The following is a 17,458-nucleotide window of genomic DNA, read 5'->3' as shown; positions in this document are numbered from 1 at the left end:
TATCCTTTAAGTCAGATATTTTATGTTTTCCTCTCCCTTGAAGGGCATTTTTGTATACAGTAATCCCTCCTCGATCGCGGGGGTTGCGTTCCAGACCCCCCCGCGATAGGTGAAAATCCGCGAAGCAGAAACCATGTTTGTAGGGTTATTTTTGTATATTTTAAGCCCTTATAAACTCTCCCACCCTGTTAACATTATTAGAGCCCTCTAGACATGAAATAACACCCTTTAGTCAAACGTTTAAACTGTGCTCCATTACAAGACAGAGATGACAGTTCTTTCTCACAATTAAAAGAATGCAAACATATCTTATCTTCAAAGGAGCGCTGTCATGAGCAGATAATGTCAGAGAGAGCGCTCGCTAAGAAAAGCAAACAATCAAAAAATCAATACGTGCTTTTAAGTATACAGAAGCACCGCGATAAAGCGGCATTTTGTAGAGGAGCGGTCCGTGTCCTCTGTGCAAACAGCCCCTCTGCTCACACCCCCTCCGTCAGGCAGACAGAGTGAGAGAGACAGAGAAAAGAAAACAATCGAGCACCGCGCGGGAAGCACATCATATATCATTGAGGAGTTTTAGTTAATATGTAATACATGCTCTGATTGGGTAGCTTCTAAGCCATCCGCCAATAGCGTCCCTTGTATGAAATCAACTGGGCAAACAAACAAAAAAAGAGGAAGCATGTACCATAAATTAAAAGACCCATTGTCCGCAGAAATCCGCAAACCAGCGAAAAATCCGTGATATATATTTAGATATGCTTACATTTAAAATCCGCAATAGAGTGAAGCCGCGAAAGTCGAAGCGCGATATAGCGAGGGATTACTGTATTTTGTGACATTAATTCTTTTGAACTTTAAAACCCGTTCCCCATCTTCAGCCTATTCAGACCAAAGCCTATCTTTGGCGTTTAAGGTCAGGCTACCTGGGGTCAGGTCAGTCAAGTCTTGGCCTGATTTATGGGTCTTTCAGATGGCTTTCACCCTTTTTCTGCTCTTTTGTGTGCACTTATTCATAACATTTAGGTATTACAGGTATTATATGTATAATAAGAATTGCATGTACGGTAATCCCTCGCTATTTCGCACTTCGACTTTCGCGGCTTCACTCCATTGCGGATTTTAAATGTAAGCATATCTAAATACATATCACGGATTTTTCGCTGGTTCGCAGATTTCTGCGGACAATGCGTCTTTTAATTTAGGTTACATGCTTCCTCAGTTTGTTTGCCCAGTTGATTTCATACAAGGGACGCTATTGGCGGATGGCTTAGAAGCTACCCAATCAGAGCATGTATTACATATTAATTAAAACTCCTCAATGCTATAAGATATGCATCCCGCGTGGAGCTTGATTGTTTGCTTGTCTCTGCCTCTCTCTCACCGTCTCTGACATTCTCTGCGCCTGACGGAGGGGGTGTGAGCAGAGGTGCTGTTTTCACAGAGGGTTTTTGCTTAGAAGATACTGACGCTCCTCTGAAAAATGCCGCTTTATTGCGATGCTCAGCATATTTAAAAGCACAAAAGCACACGTATTGAATTTTTGATTGTTTGCTTTAATCTCCCTCTCTCTGTCTGACGTTCTATGCGCCTGACGGAGGAGATGTGAGCAGAGGGGCTGTTTGCACAGAGGCTGTTTGCTTAGAAGATACTGACGGTTCTCTAAAAAATGCCGCTTTATTGTGGTGCTTCGGGCAAACTTAAAAGCACACGTATTGATTTTTTGATTGTTTGCTTTTCTTTGCGAGCGCTCGCTCTCTCTCTTAAATTCTCTGCTCCTGATGCAGTAACTCCTTTGAAGAAAAGATACATTTGCATTCTTTTAATTGTGAGAAAGAACTGTCATTTCTGTCTTGTCATGGAGCACATTTTAAACTTTAGACTAAAGGGTGTTATTTCATGTCTAGAGGGCTCTAATAATGTTAACAGTGTGGGAGAGTTTATAAGAGCTTAAAATATATAAAAATAACTACACAAACATATGGTTTCTACTTTCTGGAACGCAACCCCCATGATCGAGGAGGGATTACTGTATTGTATGTTTTATCCATCTATCCATTAATTTTTTAACCTGCTTATCCAGAGCAAGGTCACTGGGAAGATGGAGCCTATCCCAGCAAACATTGGGTGAAAGGCAGGAACAGTCCCTAGACAGGATGCCAGTGAATCACACGTCGTATATGTTTTATAAACTGTACAGTACATTGCATGGATTAATTTATATATAGTATATTTTCTTTTTTTTGCTAAGTGCAAGAGCAAAAATTAATTCTATTGTCTTATGTTTCTTATATAACTTATACATTAAATAGCAATATATTCATAATTGTCAAGGGAGCTTATTCTATTTTGATGCATGGATTTCTCTCATCAGAAAAGACTAAGGCAGAACAGAAATGAAGCAATTTTTTATTGTAGAGTGGGAGGGAGGCTTTGAATGGAAAAAATAGTTTATTTTATATAGCTACTTTCAATTCCTTTTTTTATTATGTTCATCGTTTGCCTTTTACACAGAGCATCCTCACTACGCACTTTACAAAAAAAAAAAAAAGACATGAATATGACACATAGCATCAAAGACAGCAATGCAGAAAGCAGGATGCAGTTATTAAAATGCAAAGTAAATGTCAGGTAAATAGTAAGACTCTATGAGGGGCTGGCAAATGTGCTTTTAGCAAGTTTGAATAAAATGAAAAATTGTATTAACATAGTAATCTTCCAATACAAATAAGACTCAGGATAGTAGGGAGCAATGGATAGAAAGAAAAAATAGTCTTTGACTTCACTTTCAGTTTTCTTTTCCTGGTAATTTTAGAATTCATGTAACAGAGGGAACAGAAAAATAAAAAATGAGGAGCAAACAAATTGACTCTTAGGCAAAATTTTGAATACTACAAATGATGAACCCTCGCACACCGACCCAAGAATGAGCACTATCACAAAGACAGAGCAAAAGTAAATGTGTTTTGGAATATGAGATATTTTACAAACAAGAAGAAATCATTCGGTTCAAAGGTGTCTTGTCAGTTCTTATGTGGCTCCAGTGTTCTGCAAGCTTTTGCTGCAGTCAGTTTTCTTAATAACAAGATTGTGCTCACCTCAAATAGAATACATTGTGTGAGGGTTGTTTAGCTGGTAAGAGACTAGCAGGGGTAAAGACATCACAAAAATGACAATGTCTTCTTGACATGTGAGCTGCATTGTCTCAGACGTGGATGCAATGTAAGGACCAGTGCAATTAAGGTGGTGGTGCCATTTTCAGCATGAAAATGTAGCAGTAATCACCTTCTAAACTCTTCCCACTTAAAAAAGGCTAATAAAACATAAAGTCATATAATAAAAAACAATGATGAACAGAAACCAGAAAGGATGAAATAGAGAGCAGTATTTTAAAGAAACAGAAAAATAGCATTCTTATGCCGTATATGAGGTGGAATGTACAATACGAAACATATGGATAAGTAAATAAAGAAGTTATAAAACCTTACTTGTGTTGTGCATATGTAGTAAACGGTGACATAATAAAAGAAACACATGGTAACATTACACTTTCACACACTGTAACTGAGGCACCGAGGGTGCAGTATATTTACTTTTATGTTCCTGCACGTTACAGTCAGATACCAGTATTCTGAATATAAAAGAAATAGCAGGTAACAATGGACAAACATCCAGCATCCAGTCATTTTACCCAAATGTATCATTGATTTAAATTGTGAAACTATACTCACAAAGTGGTGATTATAACGCCTGCTTGTTATGTACTTTTATTTAAAATCTTTGCTGTCTTTTTAAATCTTTTGGTGCTCTATTACCAGTTTCTGATATATGAAGACAAAAACAATCCAAAAAAAGAGCAAAATGAGAAGTCAGAGAATAAAAAAAAGATGTGGAGATTTTGATGGAGGGTTTTTGAAACAGCACAGGGTACACAGTGCCAGAGTAAAGCCACCATCCGAGTAACTCTCTTCATTGCTCCTGCTTTTGTCATCATGTGACTTCTGCATGATTAGAGATGCATAATAATAAACACTGATTGGCAGGGCAGTGGAAACAGCAGGAGAAAGAAAAATGAGCATCACAGTATTGTAAAGAAATACACGAATTAAGCATACTGTAGGGAACTATAAGGTCATTCTGTGTTGCATTTCTATCTGTGCATTCTCACAGGAAAGATCCTGGCATTTGTTCCACCTGAGGTTGGCACCATGCTACACAACAAGTCAGAGAGCATGTCACACTTAACAACTGCAGTTGCTGATTCTTGTTGTGTTGAAGATATTTTCACAGTTTGAAAGTTCCTAATGTGCTGCAAAATTATTAAGAGGCGTTTACATTTTGCTGGCCAAACATCCTTTTTCTTTCTCTACCTTACTCTCCACTCTGTCAAATACTGTAGATATGTGATAGTGACAAAGTTCCAGCAGTCTGTGTTTGTGTGGTTCAGAAAACCTGTTCTCCTCTGTTTCTTAAGGCCATCATTGCTCTTCTCTGTTCTTCTTTTTCTTGTCATTTGATTGGGCTCTTCTACACTCGTGGACATTGGGGCCCACCCCCCGCGGTTTATGGAAAATTCAAACTTGTTTGATTTTGTTGTGGCTAATCACAGAGCGCTATGCCTGAGTTACTGGGAACATCACACTACAAGACTGGAAGTCGAGGACATACAAAACGATTACCCACAAATCTCTTGGATTACATGAATGAAGACTATAACTGAAAGTCATTGGAAGGATGAATGGAGTGTGATTGGTTAATGGTACACTCTAGTCCAGGGGTCGCCAGCTCTGGTCCTGGAGGACCACCGTGGCTGCAGGTTTTCATTCTAACCCTTAGTGACCTGTTTTTGCTGCTAATTAACTTCTTTTGAATTCATTATAAGTGACCTGCTCTTGAAGACTCAGACCCCTTAATTGTTTCTTTTTCCTTAATTAGCATCCATCCATAATCCAACTCGCTATATCCTAACTACAGGGTCACAGGGGTCTGCTGGAGCCAATCCCAGCCAACACAGGGCACAAGGCAGGAAACAAACCCCGGGCAGGGCGCCAGTCCACCGCAGGGCGCACACCCACACACTAGGGACAATTTAGAATCACCAATGCACCTAACCTGTATGTCTTTGGACTGTGGGAGGAAACCCACGCAGACATGGGGAAAACATGCAAACTGCACCTAGAGAGGACCTGGCAAGATCTCCTAACTGCGAGGCAGCAGCGCTACCCACTGCGCCACCATGCAGTAATAATGTGATACAAAATGAGCCAAAACATGACCAGCAAACTGTGTCCACCATACAATATCTGAAAATAAAGAAAGATGAAGGTCTCGGGAATGTTGACCTGCTCCGGTCCCCAAAAAATTTTAGCAGTGTTCTTAGAAAAGAGAAAATCAACAATGTCAGAAATGTCTGCTATTGCACAATGAGAGCAGCAACAAGCCATGGAATTAAAGAACGGGTTTCATTAACAAAGAATCGGCACCTAATTAAGCAAACCGGTTGGAGTGAAATTGGTTGGTGTTTGAGGCCCTGACTTAGTTGGTCTTCTGTTGGATCTTTGTGTTTGGGTGCCATTGAAGGAAAGAAATGAAGCAATTGGGAGGAACGATGAAGAAATTCAGGTGAACAAATCTTAAAAAACCAATTCAATTAAAATGAATTCACAAGAAGTTAATTAGCAGCGCAAACAGGGCACTCATTAACAAAAGGTTTAGAATGAAAACCTGCAGCGTTGGTGGTCCTCCAGGACCTGAGTTGGTGACCCCTGTTGTAGTCCACCTGCAATGCACTACAGTTACAGCCATAATGCCTTTTCCAGACGTTTTTATTTTTGTATGCTTATGCTTCATCTTTTTTAAGCTTGAGAGATCTTAAACGCTGTGCCCTGTAAATCTAAGATGTAGATAACCTGTGTAAAGGTAATATTTCATTTTTATGTTCCTCTTCAGGGCGGCGCAGTGGCGCAGTGGTAGTGCTGCTGCCTCACAGTTAGGAGACCCATGTTTGCTTCCCGGGTCCTCCATCCATGGAGTTTGCATGTTCTCCCCTTGTCTGCACGGGTTTCCTCCCACAGTCCAAAGACATGCAGGTTAGGTGCATTGACAATCTTAAATTGTGCTTGGTGTGTGTGTGTGTGTGTGTGTGTGTGCCCTGCTATGGGCTGGTGCCCCGCCGGGGGTTTATTCCTGCCTTGTGCCCTGTGTTGGCTGGGATTGGCTCCAGCAGACCCCTGTGACCCTGTGTTAGGATATAGCGGGTTGGAAAATGACTGACTGACTGTTCCTCTTCCTAGTCTCATTTTATTAATTGTCTCTTGTACTCTGAAAATGTGGGCTTAGAAAGACAGGAATTTTTCTGCGCACTAAAAAACTTTGCTAATGATTTTCTTTTGACATGACTTTTCAGATTAATGTTTCTCAAATTGTTTCCCATTAACAAGACTTTACTTGGGTGCAAGTTATCTTTATTTTTTTTAAGGTCATTTAATAATATGGACAAGGTTTCAGCAGAATTTAAAAGTGATTTATATTTGAAACAAAAAAAGACTTTAAAGGTTTCTTCCTTTTTTAAGAACATCAAAGAATTTTAAAGCAAAAGCAAGTCAAAGTGTATGATGATTCAACAGCACATACTGTACGACTGTAAATAAAGGGCTTTCAGTTTAGGATATCATAATTCATCCACCTACTTTCAAAATCTGATAAATTCAATACAATTTCACAAGGAGCTGGAGCTTGGACAACAGTGTTACAAGGCAGCAACTAAGCAGAGAATTGCCAAAGGTCTTCAAACACTACCATTACAGCTGTGAATGGAAAACAAGGAGAAAACTCACATAGACATAAGAAGAATGTGAAGATGCAACACAGAAAGTGAACAGGCTGGGAGTCACGCCAGGTCCCTGATGCTGGGAGGCATCCTCAAGCAGTACTGCCAAAGCTGCTGGATAAGATGTTCTGCATTCCCTGCATCTCTGTTACTCTTTTTTTTCATTCAATGACTTGCATGTTTTTTAGTCCTGTTTTGTCCTGATGTTTTTGATTATATTAAAACATGCTCGCCACTCACTACCAAGTTTTTGTAGCATGTAACTATATGGATGTGCTCTTAATAACATTCTGTAACATGCGAATAGCAATGAAAGGCTAACATGTCAAAAGCAATCTTGTTGCATGAAGACCATGAAGCTACAAATGAATAAATGAATCAATCTATCTTCTCACAGAAAGCCAGATAGATAGATAGATAGATAGATAGATAGATAGATAGATAGATAGATAGATAGATAGATAGATAGATAGATAGATAGTGTAAGATATGGCCGTCCATTCATCCCAGCCAATACCCCCAAGCCGCCAGGTGGAGCCCTCCTTGCAGCATGGAGGTCCCCAGAAGACCAGCAGGGCATCATGGACAATGTGGTTTTTATGCACAGCCCTGCTGGATGCCATGGGGACCACAGGAGGGAGCTGCAGGGAGGACCGAGGGCTTCTTCGTGCCCTGTGACCCGGAGGTTCGTCATAGGAAGAGTGACGGACTTCCGGGTTGAAGAAAAGAACTTTTACCTGACCGGAGTGATTGAGAATCACATGGACTGGAGATAGGGAACACTTCCGAGTCAGGGAATATAAAAGGACTGTGGGAGCTCCCAGACAGGGAGCTGAGTTGGGAGGCAGGGTGGCTAAGCGTCTGGGAGTGGAGGATTGGTTATTTGAGTATTGTTTATTTGATAATTGTGGAGGGCGTGCTTTGTGCACATTATTATAAATAATAAATAATAATTGGACTTTTACCTGGTGTCTGACGTGTGGTCTGAGGGTACAAGGGTGCGAGCATACCCTTAATCTGTCACAATAGATAGATAGATAGAACTTTATTTGACACAAAATAGGACATTTGGCTTTATACAGAAGCTCAATAAATAAATAAACAATATCATTATATTATTAAAAACAACAAACCATTCTCAAAATATACACCAGAATGACTAATATGGAAGAAAACTAAGAAGAAAAAAACTTTTGCCTTGGCTGTCACAGTGAGGCAGGCATTTTAATGTTGGTATAAAGGAGCCCCATTCACATTTTTTGACTTCTGTTGAATAATTTGTTGACTGAAAGTCCTCCCTGTGTCAGAAAAAGGATGTGCAGCATTGTTCACAATGGCAGTCAGTTTAGCTATAATTCTGTTCTTTGCTATGACCTTCTGGGGTCCAGAGTGTGTCCCATAACTGAGCCCGCCCTTTTAATTAGCTTGTTGATTTGGTGATCCTCTCTTAAAGTGATGCTAATAACCCAGCACACAACAACGTAGAAAATCTCTCTGGCCATCACAAAGTGACAGAAGATGTGAAGGATGCCATTACTCACATTAAAGGAGCAAAGTCTCATAAAGGAAAAAGTCTGTTCTGTTCTTTCTGGTATAGTTCCTGGGTGTTAGGAGACCAGTCCAACCTGTCATTGATGTGGGCCCTCGAGTACTTGTGGCAGTACACCACTTCTACATCCACCCCTGCATAGTGACTGGGTATAGAGTCAATAATCAGTTCCTTTGTTTTTCTGATGTTAAGTTGCAGATATTAAGTTTTGTCAGCACCAAGAAACAAAGTTCTCTACCTGATTCCTATACCAAGATGTATGGTGGCGAGTAGGACCTAACCTGATGTTGCTTTGGAGAACTTAGGTGGACAGGATTGGTTAGTAAAATGGCATTTTGTTGTCAAACATTTTCAAATTTTCTAATGTTCTATCCATCCTTTTCTGTACCAAAAAATTCTTTTATATAACACATTTCACAGAGGAGATCACTATTACAAACTTTAAAAACAGTCATACATACAATTCAAAGTTGCTAGATATAACAATTCAACAATAAAATCTATTTCTCATCACCACACTAACAGGTCCAGAATGAAAAAAAAAATGCATTGGGATGAATGGGTTTGTATAGGGGATACTTTAAACTTTTCAGCTAAAAAATATCAGGTGATAGGCCTTAGCCTGAAAGTCTTGTCAAGCTCAACAGCAGTGTAATGTATTCTGGTAAAGCTGAAAGGTGAAGTATTTTAAATAGTTAGATTGTGCAGCCTTTGTGAGTCATAAGAAACCTTGAGCTTGTGATAATGATTCTGTAACATTTTCTTAGTTTGAGAAACTGTAACATGTCTTGGTGCTTAGCTAACGGAGATGAAAACTAGTAAGTCATGTGTTTTATATGTGTGTTCATTTTGGGAATGAAGGTAAGGGGAGAGTGGTTGCCTTTTATTATACATTTTTCAAAATTTGCTCTTTTTTGCTGCTTTTGTGACACTTTTGGAAAGTTCTCTGTCAGTTTCTGACTAGTAAAAAATTATCACACGTAAGAAGCTCACTGTCTGCTGCTGCTGCTTGGTCAAGACAGACAAATTGTAAAAACTCTTTATCTCTAGAAAGAAATCTTTTTATTTTTTAATTGAGGCAGTATAATTTGTAGCTAGGAAACTAGAGGTCTAATGGGTGAAATGGACAGGATAAAGGGCAGACGGTGAGACAGGTAATAGATTTCAAGTAACGGATACATAGCTGGTTTTCACATTTCTTCCTATCTTCCATTAAGAAAATAACCCAAGACGTCAGTTGGTACCTTTTGTGTTAGAGGAATGTCACAGGTGATCTGGTAAAATAATAAAACAACATTTCTACACTATTATACTAAGATGAGGATCATTTTTAGGAAAATCAAGATGCCCAATAAGAAGTGCCTAGTTTTAATTTTAACTAAAAAATTAATGTTCTTTATAAACTGGAGTGTGACAGTACAGTAACGTGTCCACACAATTCCTCAGATGGAAATCTGTTTGCCTTATAAGTCTCACTAAGACCCTGTTGTACTCCCGGGTTAAATGATTTTACCACTTACCCTGGATAAAATCTGTTTAATATCTGACCAGACTTGTAGTTAATACCTTTGAAAGTCTAAAGATGCTATCTACCTAAACCATTTTAGCCACAGTATATCATATCACAAGCATGTGCATGGGAGACAGTGTAAGGGCTCTGGTGATGGTAATTACCAGGTGAACAAGTGGCTGGTGCTGTGTTCTAATGCCTTCTCTCTTCCTCCCTCTGCAGAGCAGAAGACTGACTGTCACTGCACCGCTGACATCACTTCCATTTTCCACCCTTTTTGACGAGTGTCTGTATAACCTGGCAGCCAGCCATCTTGTTCTCAGTTTTGTTGTGAAGTCTGCAAAGACATCTCTAAAATGATTGCTTGTTGTATTCTTATGCGCTCTTTCAAATTTTACGGGGTCACCAAGGTGGTGCCCCAACTCTTTTACATTGTTGTGTCTCCTTGTTACAATTAATTTAAAGATCTTTTGCAGGTTCTGCATCACATTTACACATGGGCTCTTAATGTACTGTAAGGCTCTGATATTTTGTGATGTCTATACTATTGCTGGCCTTGATGTCTTTCTTTCTTTCTTTGCTATGTTTACTCCAGATTAAAATTCTATTCTTTTTGCCGCTGTCATCTGCATTCACTTTTCTTTCAGTGCACACCTACTATTAGTCTTGATCCATTTTCAATCGCTTGGTGGAAATGTTTAATTATCAAAGGCTCTATATGAAATACCCTGAAGCATTCAATTATTTATGTGAAACATCTCATATGCATTTAAACAAAGAGTGCTTTCTTGACATTGACCATCTTTGGAAAGCACACATTAGTCAAAAAGTCAGCCTTTTTTAAATGGTTTTGCCCTGTAATGCTGTTGACATACAGTACCCCATAAGTGTACTATTTACCGGTTCAGAGCGCTGTGTACTTTTTCTGTTGCGTAAGCCTGTTTATCAAAGTGCAGTCAATGTAATGGCAAACTAGGCTTTGCTGTATTAACATACATTTAAAGAGTTGTTTTTGTTTTGAATTTAAATACTACAGGTGAATGGCTCACAGTTTCTGTTAGACTTAAAACAGACTGCTGGAAAGACTAAGTCTTGACGATAACTGCCCACTGTTTAATTTTTTATTCTTGTTTCTATGAAGCATTTTATTTCCAGTATCCTCTGAGTGCATTCCAAATAATCTAACTGTGCTTAACTCCTGTTTTAAAGCAACAGAGAATATTAAGAGTACAATGGATAAATAATTCAATTTTGTTTTAAATGGCTCACTGAAATATATATTCATTAATCCATTGGCTTTCAAATTTGCTTTTTGCAATTTGGTGTTACTGAGGCTTAAACTTATCCAGGCAGCATTTGGCACAGACTATGAAACAACCCTGGACAGAACGCAAATTAGTGTATGGCACACTCACACACACACCTACACATGTACGTATGTCTCTGGCAGCTTTGATTACACAATGGGTACAGATAGAAGTGACGCCTAGGAATAAATAAATCTTTATTTATAATACACTACCGTGGCTGTCCGTTTGTCTGTCCGGGATTTTAAATTATCTGTAGCTCGCAAACCTTTTGACCTGTTGACCTGAAATTTGGTAAACATATACTACGTGACGTCTACTATCTGCTTTCAGGGTCATGATTGACCTCCAAGGTTATTCCTCTTTTTATTGTTATTTTATTGCAGAACTAGCAAAATACCCGCGCTTCGCAGCAGCAAAGTACAGCCTTAAAATTTTTATTAAGAAGAAAATTAAACCTTTTTTAACTGAGGGAAAATATACCAATAATTATTTGTTAAGGATCTCTTTGTATACCACACTGTGAGTTCGGCCCTCCGGTTGTAATATGACCAAGCTGTGTGCCGAGCTTACTCTTGAGCATGCAAGGTACAGTTGGCCATGTGAACAGTAATCTTGTTTCAAATCTTATAGCTTGGATTGCTGCTGTCATAATCGGTTTGAGTGTCATGGTTTGTTTCAATTACGACAGTATTTGCAGGACTTGTTGTGTTGAAGTGACATTCGGCAACTGTCAAGCGTTGTAAGCAAACAACCGGTTTCATCGATAACTTCACATCCAGCTTTTGAGAGTTGAAACATTCATAAACATCAAAGTGTCCACTACTGAAATCGTCACCTGTGACTCTAAGATGTTTAAGAGGCATTGGCGGTTGTCAAAAGGAGTAAAATATTTGGTCATTTCGGTACACTTGAAAGTGACAACCGAACAATTCAGCGGCAGCCATCAACTCACATGCAGATGCATAGGTGAAGGGCTTAAGCATTATTCTAGTGCTCCGGTGTAGTATAATTATCTCCTGTACCATCATCAGTCCACACCTTGAACCTGTCCCAGTCATTCAATACATAAGACACAATGTTCCTCCGGATATCAAGAGTGAGCCTGATATGGCCGTGCAATATTTAACACAGAGAATGGAAAAGGCAGGCGCCATCTCCGGGCATGGAAACCACTCGGTAAGTGACAGTTCTTTGATCGATGGTGATCACCTCGATAGACATGTTAATGAAGGTACGGTTGGAATGATAAAGGAAATGGGAACCTGAACAATGTAAAGTAAGTCTAAAATATCTACATAATAACTATAATCGTAATAAATGAACAATAAAACAGCGGAGAAGCCGTGGATTAAATAAATAGGCTTTAGTTAACAGCAGGGAGACGTGAATACCGTGGCAAAGCGCAGCCAACAACGTGGGAAGCGTTGGAATGGGGGACCCAACGCCACCTCACACGGAGACCGAGCTGCAGGCTATGGACATATATATGTATGTAAGTAGGATTCAGTTAGTGTTGGGAACCCTCGTACCAAATTTCTTGAAGATGGGCCCATAAGTAACAAAGACCGTCGGAAAGTTCAATATGGCGGCCGACAGTGGCGTCATACCACTGAAATAAGTACGTACATAAGTTTCCGTTAGCGCAGGGAAGCCGCCCACCAAATTTTGTGAAGATGGGGCCATAAATAAGAAAGTTCAACATGGCGGACGTTATCGACCGTTATGACTGTTACGTGTAGAATTTCGAAATGAAACCTGCTTAACTTTTTTAAGTAAGCTGTAAGAAATGAGCCTGCCAGATATCTCTATCTTTTAATCCTAAAGCGCCGCTGCATTGGGGGTTGTTTTGTTTTGGACGTACTCTATCTCTGGGTATGTCAGAGGACTGGGACTATGTGAAGTGGGTTTTAGCCTCACTGGGGAGGCAAAAGGGAGGGTGGGGGTTAAGGGGAGAGAAAGAGAGCAGGCTTGATCTATACCTAATCTATCCTCAAATCTTTATAATTATAACTATCAACGTAATAATAAGCTGCATGGCAACAACTCTTGGGGAAGTAGGAAATTAAGACCTAAACATTCTCACTTCCAGTTAAGACTATAAAATGACATCAAAAACTCAGAATCAGTGTCTCCATGATGGGACAGTTAACTTCGTAAGCTGGAATGTTAAAGGCCTGAATCACGAATTAAAGAGAAAGAAAGTACTCTCTCACCTAACAGGTCTAAATGCTAAAATAGTATTTTTACAGGAAACCCACTTACTAAGTAAGGATCAGTTCCGCTGCAAAAGACTGGACTGGCCAGATGTTCCATTCTAGTTTTACAAAGAAAACTAGAGGTGTGGGAATTCTCATACATAGAACAGTACCATTTGTAGCATCAGATGTAGTATTGGATCCTGAAGGGAGATATGTAATGGTCATGGGAGACTTATCTAACTGTAAAATGATTTTGATAAATGTTTATGCACCTAATGTTGATGATAAGGAATTTATACAAAATTTATTTGCATCCATTCCCAATCTGAACACTCATAAAGTTATAATGGCTGGGGACTTTAATTGTGTTCTAAATCCACTTTTAGATAGACTTCCTCCACAGGGGAACAACTAACACGCAAAGATAATTACAAAGTTTATAACTGATCACAACTTATCAGATCCCTGGAGGTTTTTAAACCCAAATTCAAGAACATATTCTTTCTACTCACCAGTACATCATTGCTACTCAAGGATTGATTACTTCTTTATAGATAATAACTTCTTGCCTAAGATTAAATCTTGTAAATACGATGCTATTGTTATTTCAGACCATGCACCTATGATCTTGGAGTTGAAATTACTAAGCCCCATGCACTCACCCGCAGATGGCGCTCAACCCTTCTATTAGCTGACGAGAATTGTACTGAATTTATATCCAAACAAATCAAATTCTTTCTAGAGACAAATACATCCCCCGAGATCTCTGCAGGAATACTCTGGGAAACTCTTAAGGCCTTCTTAAGAGGACAGATTATCTCATATCTTTCCCACAGAAATAAATCCGAAGCCAAGAAAGTAGCAGAGATAAAAAGCGAAATTACTAAAATAGATGAAGAACATGCCAGACTACCAAGCGAGACTCTACATAGAGGAGGCAGGCTCTACATTCAGAATTAAACCTCTTGACAACTAAAGAAACTGAACAACTAATTTACAAATCCAGACATCATTATTATGAACATGGAGAGAAAGCTAATAAGCTTTTAGCTCAACAAATTCACAAGCAAGAAGTGCAAGCAATCTCGTAATTACTAACACTAATGGAGATAAAATCATCGAACACAAAAATATAATGCACACTTTCAGAGACTACTATAAATCCCTATATACTACTGAGTTTAAAGAAGACAATATACAATCTAATGCATTTCTGGATACATTACAGATACCACAAATTGAGGCTCTTTTAGTGTGGAGGAACTTGATAAACCTCTGTCATTATCAGAATTACTAGATGCTATAAAGTCACTCCAAGGTGGAAAAGCAGCAGGCCCTGATGGCTACCCTGCAGAGTTTTACAAGAAATTCTCCGCTCAGCTAGCTCCCTCCTATTAGCAACATTTACAGAAGCCAGAGATAACCAATCTCTTCCACAAACCTTTCGCCAAGCACTAATCACTGTCTTTCCAAAACAAAATAAGGACTTATTACAATGTGCATCATACAGACCAATTTCACTTCTGAATAACGACGTTAAAATACTCTCTAAAATCATAGCTAGAAGGATGGAGAAAGTGCTCCCTCGTAATATCACAAGACCAAACTGGATTTATTAGGGGCCGACACTTATCTTTAAATCTTCGACGCCTGTTTAATGTAATATACTCACCAACTAAATCAAACACCCCAGAAATATTATTATCATTGGATGCAGAAAAAGCATTCGACATGATTGAATGGAAATACCTTTTACTATTGGAGAAGTTTGGGTTTGGCCCGAACATTTGTGCATGGATTAAATTACTGTATACTAACCCAGAAGCTTCAGTTTGCATCAATAACATTTGCTCAGACTACTTTAAACTAGAACGTGGCACAAGACAAGGATGCCCTTGTCACCACTGCTGTTTGCAATTGCCATTGAACCACTGGCAATACATTGTCGAAATACTGATCAGATAAAGGGGATTAGCAGAGAAGGACTGGAACAGAAAATCTCATTATATGCAGATGACATGGTACTGTATATATCGGACCCAGAAAATTCTGTGCCTGCAGTCTTAGCAGCACTCACAGAATTTCAAAAGATCTCTGGTCTCAGAATTAATCTGAATAAAAGTGTACTCTTTCCAGTGAATTCTCAAGCATATAATATTAGATTAGACTCCCTACCTTTTATCATTGCAGAACAGTTTAAATACCTGGGTAAACATCACAAGTAAACATAAAGCTCTTTATCAACAAAATTTCGTCTGCATGGAAAAAATTAAACAAGACTTGCATAGATGGTCAACCCTTCATCTCACACTAGCTGGAAGAATTAACACTGTTAAGATGAATATTCTTCCTAAGCTCCTTTTTATTTCAAAACATCCCAATATACATTAATAAATCATTCTTTAAGCAATTAGATTCAACAATAACCTCATTTATTTGGAATTCAAAACATCCACGCATCAAAAGAGCGACCCTACAAAGACAAAAGGCAGAAGGCGGCATGGCTCTACCTAACTTCCAGTTTTATTACTGGGCAGCAAATATACAGGCGATAAGAACCTGGACACAAATAGAAGAACATACACAGGCTTGGACCGCAATAGAAGTAAAATCCTGCAGTACTTCTTTGTATTCCTTGCTCTGTGCTCCAATAAACACACGTTATCGGCAATACACTAATAACCCAATTGTGCTCCACTCACTTAGAATCTGGAACCAATGTAGAAAGCATTTTAAGACGGAGAAGCTTCTTCTGTGGCACCTCTGCAAGAGAACCACCTCTTTCAACCTTCACAAACATATGCAGTTTTAATATCTGGAAAAATTTGGAATTAACTTGCTTAGAGATCTTTATATAGACAACGTCTTTGCATCCTATGAACAATTACATTCCAAATTTAACATTCCAGCTACACATTTCTTTCACTATCTTCAAATCAGGAACTTTGTTAAACAGAACCTTCCAGATTTTCCTCATCTTGCACCCTCATCCACGCTGGAAAAATTATTGCTCAATTTCAAGGAGTTAGACTCCATCTCTACAATATATAAAATCCTTTTACAATCCCTTCCTTTCAAAGATCCAAGAGGACACTGGGAAAAGATCTCTCAATTAATATATCAGAAAAGGAGTGGAAAGTAGCAATGCAGAGAATTCACTCAAGCTCCATATGCGCAAAGCATACAATTATACAACTCAAAATTATATATCGAGCACATCTGTCTCGACTAAAACTCTCCAAAATGTTTCCAGGGCATGATCCAACCTGCGAACGTTGCAACCAAGCCCCAGCCTCACTAGGTCACATGTTCTGGGCCTGCACCAAATTAACATCATTCTGGACAAAAATTTTAATTACCTCTCAGACAGCCTTGGACTCACAATCCCTCCTAACCCATTAACAGCTGTGTTTGGGGTTCTTCCAGAGGGGTTTAAAGTGGAGAAAGACAAACAAATTGTGATTGCATTCACTACACTTTTGGCACGCAGACTCATTCTGATAAACTGGAAGAACCCAAACTCTCCTCTTTAAGTCAGTGGGAAACTGATGTGTTATATTATTTGAAATTGGAAAAAATCAAGTACTCAGTTAGAGGATCTGTACAGACCTTTTTCAAAACATGGCAGGATCTAATCAGTAATATTTTTCATAAAGCACAGAGAATTTTTTTTAATTTAGGTATTTTACAAGCCTTAAATTTTAACGTTTGGCTTGCTCTCTCTCTCAGGGTGGGGATCGATCTGTTCTTAACTCAATTTTTCTTTTTGTAAAATCTTGATTGCTTTGTATGGATTGTAATAAAAGTAATAAAAATTAAAAAAAAAAAAGAAATGAGCCTGCCAAATTTTAGCCTTCTACCCACATGGGAAGTTGGAGAATTAGTGATGAGTGAGTCAGTCAGTGAGTAAGTGAGTGAGTCAGTGAGGGGTCTGCCTTTTATTAGTATAGATCAACTCTTGGCAGTGACCAGCAGGGCAGCCATGCAGCGCATGCATACGGGCGCCGTTCTCATCCCTACCACCTTCAACGTCACTTCCCCTACCTCTTCATATCTTAAATC

This window comes from Polypterus senegalus, chromosome 12 (assembly GCF_016835505.1).
Source record: "Polypterus senegalus isolate Bchr_013 chromosome 12, ASM1683550v1, whole genome shotgun sequence".
Lineage (NCBI taxonomy): Eukaryota > Metazoa > Chordata > Cladistia > Polypteriformes > Polypteridae > Polypterus > Polypterus senegalus.
This window is presented reverse-complemented; position numbering follows the sequence as displayed.